Raw genomic sequence first — 10,202 nt, 5'->3', positions numbered from 1 at the left:
TAGATGGGTTTAACACAACTTCGAATAAGCTTTGCCTGAGAAAAAAAAAAGGCGAAAGGGTAAATTTTTCGACCAAAATACTCCGCAAAACCCAAACATTTTTTTTTTTTCAAAAAACTGTTATCGCCAACGTTTTTACAACAGTTTTAAAAAAAATATTTTTTGGGTTTTGGGGAGTGTTTTGGTCGAAAAATTTACCCTTTCGCCTTTTTTTTCGCAGGCTCGAAAATTATTTCGTTAAATTCGCTACAATAACAACGATAGTAAAACCGAAAGGGAAAATGAAAGGTATGGGTAAGTTGAGAAGGGGAAAAGGAGTGGAAAAGGAAAGCAAAATAAAGTGGAGTATTTTTTATAAAATTTTATTGAAGGAAGTTAAAAACTCGGACAGAAAAGGCATGCCGGACATACAAGTTGCATGTAAAGTAAATTTCTAAAACTAACATTACTATATCGTGTTCCTATTAAATTTACCCGAAGTGTTTATAGGCAGTATGACAATATGTGCATTTGTTTCTTTATATTCTTATGGTTGTTGGTATTTTTATCAACTCTTTGCTTGCCCGTTTACCGTATAAGATATTTTTGTTTTCATACTCACTTTATAGTGGGCTATTACTATCTCTGTTGTCATTGTTTTTCTTGTTGTTGTATTTGAGGTTTTCTTGGCTGTGATTGTAGCGCGTGCTAGCTGCATTAGTCATCAAGAATATATAAGCAGCTGCTAGCCAAGAAGACGACGAGCTGTACGGCCGCCCCAACCCATCGCACACCGCCTAAACCAACGAACAATCCTAGCGCTAGCTAGTGAGTAGCTGCACTATGCAAAACGTTCTTACATGAGAGCGGAGCAAGCGTAAGCGTCCAGCCAGTACTAATGGTGATGTTGGCTACTACTAGCTACTAGCTGCTAGCGCGAATAGCTGCAGCAGGGCTAAAGGCAGCGACAATTGTTTCATGAAAGCGCGTTGTGCGCACGAGCGATGGCGCAAGCAAACGGGTGACTAAGCCACGATCAGCAGCAACAAAAGTCAGCCAGTCAAAATTGCAAGAAGGCAGCAAGTTCCAACTTGCTGATTTTAGCGTTTTGCCAGGCAACGTTTTAACGTCACTGCTGTCACTGCCACCAAGCACCGTCACTACTTTTAGCGAGCTGGCAGCTAGCGGCAGCAGGGTAGATCGTTTTGCAAAAAAATTACTGAACAACATTTCAATTTCAACGTTTTACCTATGCGTACGTATCGCGTTTGTCGTGAACTGCTTGAGGCGCGCGCCGAAAAAGTGAGCGTTACATGTATGAGTTTGAACGTTACGTGATGCGTGAATATTAAATACATAAATAAAAATTAAAAAACAAGTATATAAATAAAATATGGTTTAAATAGTAGTGAGTGATTCTAAATGTAACATAATTTGTTTATATATACATACATACATATATATGTATACATAGATATGAAAATGATTCCAATCCAAGAACTTGGAACACCCACCAGATATAAAAATGAGTCGTGAAATATTGTTTTGCTTAAGTGATCGTGAGTGTTACGGGAAATGCATTGAGTGAACTACACACATATGTATATATGCCCATATAAATAAAAAACAAAAAAATCATATGGCTACAATTTGTATTAAGTAAAAATAATTAAAACTTTTGTGAAAATTTAATTTCACAATTTAACGCAAGTAAGAAAAAACGCGTATTGAATATTGTGTGAATCGAATATGTATATATGTTACACCACTGTATGTGTTTTTGGGTAAAATAAGTCGATCGTGTTATTGAGCTCTTGATTTGATATCGCCTATTGTTATTATTAGCCGTGTTTTTTTTCACGCATATACGTTTCGTTTGCGCGTGAAAAAAACGCCTATCGTCGTTTAGATAGTGCTTAGGAGACCCATCTAGCGGCTGTGGTTAAACAACTAGCTACAGCAACAGGGTGTACCGAAAAGCGGAGACACAACGCTCTGATGTCCATAGGGTATAACATATAGCTGAATCAGTTGCGATGAATTGTAGACACACATAGAATACATAGAATTAGTGCAGAGGGTGAAACAAAGATACATATTTCAGTTACATCTGAGTATAATGCGTATTGAAATTTAGTAGGACAAAATTTATGCGCAGCAATTTCAGAGGTGTATTTAAAGTTTGTCGCTTAGCAGTCCATATAAAGTTTAAGCGTAAACGGATATACGCGTGTTAAAAAACACGGCTATTATTACTTAGTTTTGTGTGTCGCGATAATTTACTTTATTGGTAGGTACACAAATTTTTCCAAAAGGTAGTGGTTTTTCAATTATTATCGGTTAACCTAGATGAATTAGAATATAGATATGTTACTAGTTTTGTTTGTCATCTAGAAGTTTGCAACAGTGATATCGTCCTTCTCATGTAGGTAATCATTCCAAGTAAAGTTGACTAATCTGAAACCAGGAGATGTGGTATATTTTCTGTTTCGGAGCAGCGTTGTTCACCCATACCCAGTTAATTAAGTAATACATTTTTACTTCCTTTATATTAGGTCGGTTGAGTGTTTGTCCGCTTTTCATACAAATCTTGCAATAAATTTTTAAGTAACTTCTCATTGAGCTACAAACGTGAAACTTTACACATAGGTTAGAACACCGTGACAATGCAACATAAGGAAAAAAATCATCCGTTAGGTGGCGCACGGATCGAAATAATTAGATAAGAATTTGTAAAATTGGTGTTTTGAGATCGATTTTAAAGTAACTTCTCATTGAGTTACAAACATGAAACCTCAGAGACAGGTTAAGACACCGTGACAAAGGAACAAAAGGAGAAAAAAATTCCGTTAGGTGGCGCACGAATCGAAAAAATTAGATAATAATTTGGAAAGTTGAAACCGGGTTTTAGGTAACATCTCGATGAGCTAGACACAATACAAAAAGTTTCGCTAGGGCGCGCACAGACTGAGATATTTAGAAAAATCAAACGGAATGGAGGGAATTTTGGGATTGATTTTTATGTAGGTTCTCATTGAGCTACAAGCGTAAAACTTAACAGATAGGTTAAGACACCGAGAAAATGTAAGAAAAGGAGAAAATAAAAATAAAATAAAAAAATTTAAGCACTTCCTTTATATAAATGGGCAAAAATCAGCGAAAAATGTCTCCCTATATAAATATATATTCTTGCTAAACTTTGATTTTTGAATTTTGACATAGAAATTGCAAAAATATTTATAAGAAGTAGAAATATAAAGGTGGTGCGCAATTGATTTACTAATAATATCTCCTTTCCTACCAACTTTCCAATCCAAGTAATGTGCGCTCCACTTTTATATTTTTACTTCTCATAAATATTTTTGCAATATCTATGTCAAAATTTAAAAATCAAAGTTTAGCAAGAATATGTCTTTATATAAGGGGACATTTTCGCTGATTTTTGTCCTTTTATATAAAAAAAGTGTTTAAAATTTTGTTTTTTTATTTTTATTCTTGGTTGAAATATGTGTAGGAAAATAAGTAAATATTTTTTTTTACCGTCGACAAATCGTAAAGCCTCATATAATATACTCAAATCAAAGTATCGATGCTAGTACTCATACTCAGTAAAAAGTATCAAGAATACACGATCCAAGTGAGTACTTCGGAATTTTTATGAAAAGTGAAAAGCATTTTTTAAATTAGTTCTTATGTTTTGAAATTAGTAGAAAACAAGTAAAGAAGTTAAAAGTTTGGACGAAACCGAACACTATATACATACCAAATTGTGTGCTCTTATATATGGGGTATTCCATTCCATTTCGACCAATTTTGAACTCGACCCCTTAGAATTGGCTAAAAGTTTTTCTTCTTTTTCTAGCTTACGAAAGACGTTTTTCAGAATTTTTTCAAATTTTTTTCATCCAACTCAAAAAAAGTTATGAATTTAAAAAAAAAACACCGTTTTTGTTTCAAAATGCTATAAACTTTTTCAAAAATTGACCGTTTGGGATCTATTTTTTTTTATTTGTTTTTAAATGTACTTTTCGGAAAAAATACAAAAAAGCTTAAAAGTTTTTTTTTTAAATTTTCAGTTTTTCAGTTTTTCGAGATTTTTCGAATTTCGCCATTTTTTTTTCTCATAAAAAACTTCAATCAATTATGCAATCATCCCCACTAATCCTGGAGTGGGCCGATTTTTTTTTATATTTTTTTTATTTAATTGAAAAAAAAATTTTCAAAAATAAAATTTTTTTTTATCAATTTTATTTATATAACCAAAAATGTAACAAAATGATTTTTAATAAACATAGATAAGTATTGAATACGAATGTATGTGTATGCCGGCCTAATGCAGTTGCTGGACACCGAAAGCGAGTCATTTTAATCGTAGATTACCATAATATATAAAGAAAAGAATACTTAAAAATCATTTTCTTACATTTTTTTGTTATATAAATAAAATTGAAAAAAAAATAATTTTTATTTTTGAAAATTATTTTTTCAATTAAATAAAAAAAAAATATAAAAAAAAAATCGGCCCACTAGATTAGCGGGGATGATTGCAGAATTGATTAAAGTTTTTTATGAGAAAAAAAAAATGGCGAAATTCGAAAAATCTCGAAAAACTGAAAAATTAAAAAAAAAAACTTTAAAAATTTTTTTGTATTTTTTCCGAAAAGTACATTTAAAAACAAATTAAAAAAAAAGATCCCAAACGGTCAATTTTTGAAAAAGTTATAGCATTTTGAAAACAAAAACGGTGTAAAAAATTCTGAAAAACGTCTTTCGTAAGCTAGAAAAAGAAGAAAAACTTTCAGCCAATTCTAAAGGGGTCGGTTTCAAAATTGGTCGAAATGGGATGGAATACCCCATATATTTTAAGGATACGTCGCGAACATTAAATGATTAAAAAGATTTTTGATCGACTTATGGCATTTAAAAAAAGGTCTTTTTAAGTCAGAAAAAAGTTTTTCTAAACGGGGTCGCCCCTCGGCAGTGGTTTCGCAAGCACGCCGAGTATACTTCTCCCATGAAACCCATGAAAGCTTCCCAGTGAAAATTCATCTGCCGTCAGGAACCGGTATGAAATATGGAGGTCTTGACCTCTCATTTTGTAAGGAAAATAAATAAAATAATTAAAAAAAAAAAAATTTAAGTTAAACGGTTTTATTGAAAACAATACTTACATGAAGTAATAATAATACTAACAGCTAGAAAATAATTAGGTAGGTCTTAGGTACTAGTCATCACACTCCTCATCAATCTAGGGCGTTGATCCGACAATTAAATAAAAGAGTCGGGCGCGTGAAGTTTCTAAAAATGTTAGGCGTAGCATAACCTTGTTAAGGTTCAGTTGGTCTTATATGTATATGACTATCAATAGAAATTACTCGCGTTACTCGCGTTACTCGCAATTATAGCAGGCATGCTTAACCAACGAAACGATATCATTTCGTTACGATAATCAACGTTAATAAACGAAACGAAGTCATTTCGTTTTGTTTATTAACGTTAAGAACGTCAAAATAACGTTAATTTGACGATCTTAACGTTAATAAACGAAACGAAATGACTTCGTTTCGTTTATTAACGTTGATTATCGTAACGAAATGATATCGTTTCGTTGGTTAAGCATGCCTGAATTATAGTCAGCATCGATGTACATTCAAATTTTAGTCGAAAATTTGGTGAGTAACGAAAGGTTCAAGAACACTTCTCCTCATTGCAAAACAACGAGATACTCGATGAAGCCGACTACATAATTACAGCTGAGGGGCCCCGAAACGCTAATAAAAATATGATTCCTACTTTACGCATTATCAGCTACGACCATTAGTGCCTAAAGGTCCTTTTCTTACCTACGGCGAATTAAAACTTGGCTTAGAAGTGCAATGCTTAAGTTTAAAGTATAATTTGTTGGCAATAGTGGGTGGAAGGTTGTGTAGTTGTTAAAACGATGAAGAGTACTATCGGTGTGATGGTCCATTGGATCGAACGATTTGAAATGACCACATCGAACCGCCTTCCCCTCATCCATTTGTTTGTTTGTTACGAAGTGTTCAGAGAGAGACAGCCTAGTTGAGTTTTTCGAAATACCGAAAACGGTTGCTAAAGTAGCCAATTATTCATAATATTAGGCCTCGTAGATTACAGTGTCCCATATAGTACCCAGTGAAAGTTCATAGGTCGCCCTTTGCTTGGATTAATGAGTTTGACTGATACTCTCATTACTGCAATTATATACAGTTGGCCCCGTCTTTGCCCTGAGCATGCAATCCAGTGTTATCTGAACTGCTTTGTTTCCCAGTTTCTTCATGGCTTCCTTAGTGCGTGCCTTTGTTAATCCACAGAGGGGCTCTGGATCATCGAATTCTGCCTAAGCACCGTGCTTGGCTAGGTAGTCTGCCTTATATACCTGATGCCCTGTAACTCATTCTAACATAACCTAGTTTTTGGCTCCCAGATAATTAAGGACTCCAATGTATTCATCCCAAAGCTTAGAAGTAATTTCTTAGACTGTCAGGTACGTAAGGCTGCCTGGATGTCTGACATAACAAGGATATTCCACGATGGTAAACCTCTACGCAGACATTATCTACCGTAAAGTTCTATTGCCTAAATTTCTGCCTGACAAATAGTGGTAGCATCCCATTTGGTATAGATTTCTTGATGTTCGGCCCATACATACCAGCCTTCGTCAAAATTTTATCCATCCGTGTACCTGACCTCTGAGGCAGGGTCGGTATATGAATGACCTCTTTCCCCAATAGTTCTGTCCACAAGGACATTGCAAAATTCAGTAAGATTCTGAGCACAGGAGTCATTGCATCACGTAGTTGCATTGCGCTATTTTCCACGCATTTGCTTAATACTTTTATATGATCTGTCATGTTTCCGCCCTTTAGCTCAGAGATATTTGGAAGTCTTATTGCAGCAAGTGTAATCACTTTCTCTAGTAGAAGAGAGAAGGAAGGTATTCTACTAAGGCAATAGGTGCATCAGCAGTTGATCACTAGTCAATGCAGTTTGATTAATTTTGTATTGTTTTTCTTTGCGTGGTCGTTGGCCACCAATCTAAGGAAGCATAGCACTGGCTTCTCAACAGTGTTAAATGTCTAGTATACCATTTTGGGAGAAAGCTCTCTTGTTTTGCCATAGATTCGAGTGCAGGATAAGAAGGCCAATAGTGTTACGAAAAATGTTTGGCTTTCGGTAGACTGTTTTTGTGAACGCAGCTTGCGGACTATTTGTTTGAAACTGTAAGATTTTTTCCTTTTCTGAGTATTTTCATTGTTATTTTTCGAAGTTACTTATTCACTTAATTGGCGCTTAACCGTTTTAATGATTATAGCCGTCCAACAAGGCGCGTCAGTCGCTTCTTCGTTCTACAAACTGATGTCAATTGGTCACACTAGGAACATTTAAATCGTTTTCCGCCTGGTCCTTAGGTACAGCGGAGTGGGGCCGCCCCCTTCCTCTGCTTCCATAGGCGGCCAGCGTACCCGCTGCGTTTTAATTCGCTGTACCATATTGATATTTGCGTAAAGTTCGTACAGCACATCATTAAATCTTCTGCGGTTCCGTCGCCAACTAGTAGAGGTCCATAAACCTGTCGAAGAATTTTTCCCTTGAACACTCCCAGAGCCTCTTCATCTGATGTTGTCATACTCCATGCTTCTGCACCATATAGCAAGAAGGGTACGATAAGTGATTTGTAGACCAAGATTTTCATTTGCAATAGGTACTTCGTTTTGTTCTCATTCACCATCAAACCCCCCATCGTTTCCGTTTATTTTTCCAATTTTGAGTAAGCAGAACTTACGGCGCGGGTATTCAGGCCAATGATATTAAATTCATCAGCATACGCCAGTAATTGCGCGCTCTTATAGGATATTGTTCTAGATCGGTTAAGTTCTGCAGCTAGTTATATTAGGCCGTCAGGTTGACTTGAGCTCTCAGAGAGCGTGTGAGAGAGTCAGGTTGCGAAATCATTGGCAGTAATTTTCGATTGTAGCCTTTGTAGCTTGATGTATATTTTTATGCATGTACCTCGCCATATTTACCATGTTTCCAGCGCCGGCGAAGTCGATCAGCCTCACTCCATTATGTAAATAGTTTTCAAGCAATAGGTACGATTAAATGTGTTGTGATGTATTTTCAAGCCTCCATTAAATCCCTATAGCGACTAGGAACGAGGAGGAATACGCTTAGGCTATATACTACTTAGGTCAATCCTAATATCGGCAGTGCCACCGCATGCTGTTCGATGCTACGCGGCCACTCGTGCGCTATACTCATTTCGAACATTGTATTGGTTGATGCTAAAGCAACATCAACGTCTACTGCGGCGTAACGAAATTTGCGTCGATGCCATTTTTTGTGTCCAGCCAAGAATCAATGACAGAGCGCGCGTCGAGTGTGCGCTATCTCAGCGCAGGTATTGGCTTAGGCGCCATTGTCCATAATAAGTGTATGTATGTAGTGTCCACTAAACATTATTCGGCGCCACAATAACTGCCGCCACAGCAGCGATTGTTTGAAGTAAGGCTTATCAAATTTCAATTTTCATTTCGAATTTTAATTCAATTCGAACTGTGCTGGAGTAAGGACGGAAGGAAGTGTATAATGGACGTTACTTAGTATTGGGTAGTTAGTTCATTGATCGTTTAAGAGCGAAGTTTTTAAAATTTGTCATAGTTACTGAAAACACATAAGTGCGGTTTTTTTATTATACAGAGCGTGCGCGTTTACTTAATGGCGTTGGAGGGGCTGCGGTTTCGTTCCTTATTTTTTGTTTTGTTTTTTTTTTTTTTGGCTCAAGCATGTACTCTTATGTTTAGCTGACTATTAACTTTTGCATGTTTTGTGCAATAGGTATCTTGTTGTTTTTTTTTTTTTTGTGAAACGCTTGTTTTGCTTTTGATCGTTCGCCAAACAAAGCTGTAATCGTGCGCACAACGCGCCTCGTCAACCCCAGCGCTCATATGCTTAAGCGCGCTCAAATCAACCACCACTCATATCGCATTCGCTGTTGTGGGAGATCAATGTACGCACGCGCCTTTTTTTCGCGAACGCTAAAAGGCTAACGAATATGTGCTTTTACGGGTTGGAGTTGAACATGTCGGTTTGCGCTTTTAATGCGGCGTTTACGAATTAGCGGTAACAAAAAATTTGTAGACGGAAAAAAGGAAGCGCAGTAGCAGCCATTTTTGGCAAAGGCAAACAAACAAACATACAGATTGAAGTGAAATATATGTGGGTAACTTTAATTTATTAATTTGTGATTTTTATGCTGTGTTTTTTGTTTGTTTTGTAAACGAAACTCAGGTGGTCGTTAATGCACAATAACAACAATAAAAGAGAAGTGAGACAAAGCACAAAGAGTGTCAAGGAATAAATAAGTACCAGTGCGCCAGTATAACCCTTAACCAAATTGAAATACATATGTATGTGGATAAATTTAATTCAGTATATAACTGTTAACTTTCTTAGGGCCGGGGCACAAAGACATTTTTCATATAGATGCGTTTAACACAAGCTTATGCATTCCAATAACATCGCCACAATTAACCAAGATGTTGCGTTTGTAAATATGAAGGAACTTCAGACTTGGCAATTGAGTTTATTACGCCTTGCCCATTCACATACAAAATTTCGCGAAGCACTGTAAACATTCTCCAATACAATAAAGATACTTGCTAACATATTGTAATGAATTTTGGGAAATTCCGCTTATTTGAAACTTTCTGCTAACGTTCGAATCGCTAAGCTGTTGAATAAATTACTCCAATATTCAGTATTGCAATATGGTTTTTATTTAGTCTACTTGGTTATAGTACAATTATACTTCAATACCACGTACCTCCCAACAGCGTGTTTAAATCAAAGCTGAATACTGTCTACCCAGCTTGCGCTGCTTTTATACTCTCCGTTGCTTCATTCGCATATTTCTACTAAAGTCTGGACGTTTCGCCTTCTAGAACTGCTGTATCTCCTGCTTGGTAATTGAGTTACATATAATATACGTGTGTATGTGTGACTAACAACTTCGGCTGATGACCACATGTATGTGTGTAAGATATCTCTTCGTTGCCTTGTATGTATGTGTATAAATGATGACCGATGTATTCATGTATACAAGTGTGTCTTGCTTCATGTTTTTTGTCGTTGCGTGATTATTTACTAACAGTCTAGTGATCTCAACATTCGCCACAATATTTTGTGTCATATTCGATTGT

General features: G+C 36.0%; 1 protein-coding gene across 1 annotated transcript in view; it reads left to right on the top strand.

Moving 5' to 3' along the window:
- Positions 1 to 1,541: 1,541 nt before the first annotated feature.
- The window catches only part of kay (transcription factor kayak), a 265,831-nt gene continuing 257,170 nt past the window's right edge, over positions 1,542 to 10,202 (top strand). The window contains exon 1 of the mRNA XM_067762714.1: positions 1,542 to 1,689. The gene's annotated coding sequence lies outside the window, so the exon portion shown is untranslated. The remainder of the gene's footprint in view (positions 1,690 to 10,202) is intronic.

The sequence above is a fragment of the Eurosta solidaginis genome, chromosome 1 (genome assembly GCF_040869045.1).
Source record: "Eurosta solidaginis isolate ZX-2024a chromosome 1, ASM4086904v1, whole genome shotgun sequence".
Lineage (NCBI taxonomy): Eukaryota > Metazoa > Arthropoda > Insecta > Diptera > Tephritidae > Eurosta > Eurosta solidaginis.
The sequence above is the reverse complement of the archived record's forward strand: the minus strand, read 5'-3'. Positions and strand labels throughout refer to the sequence as shown.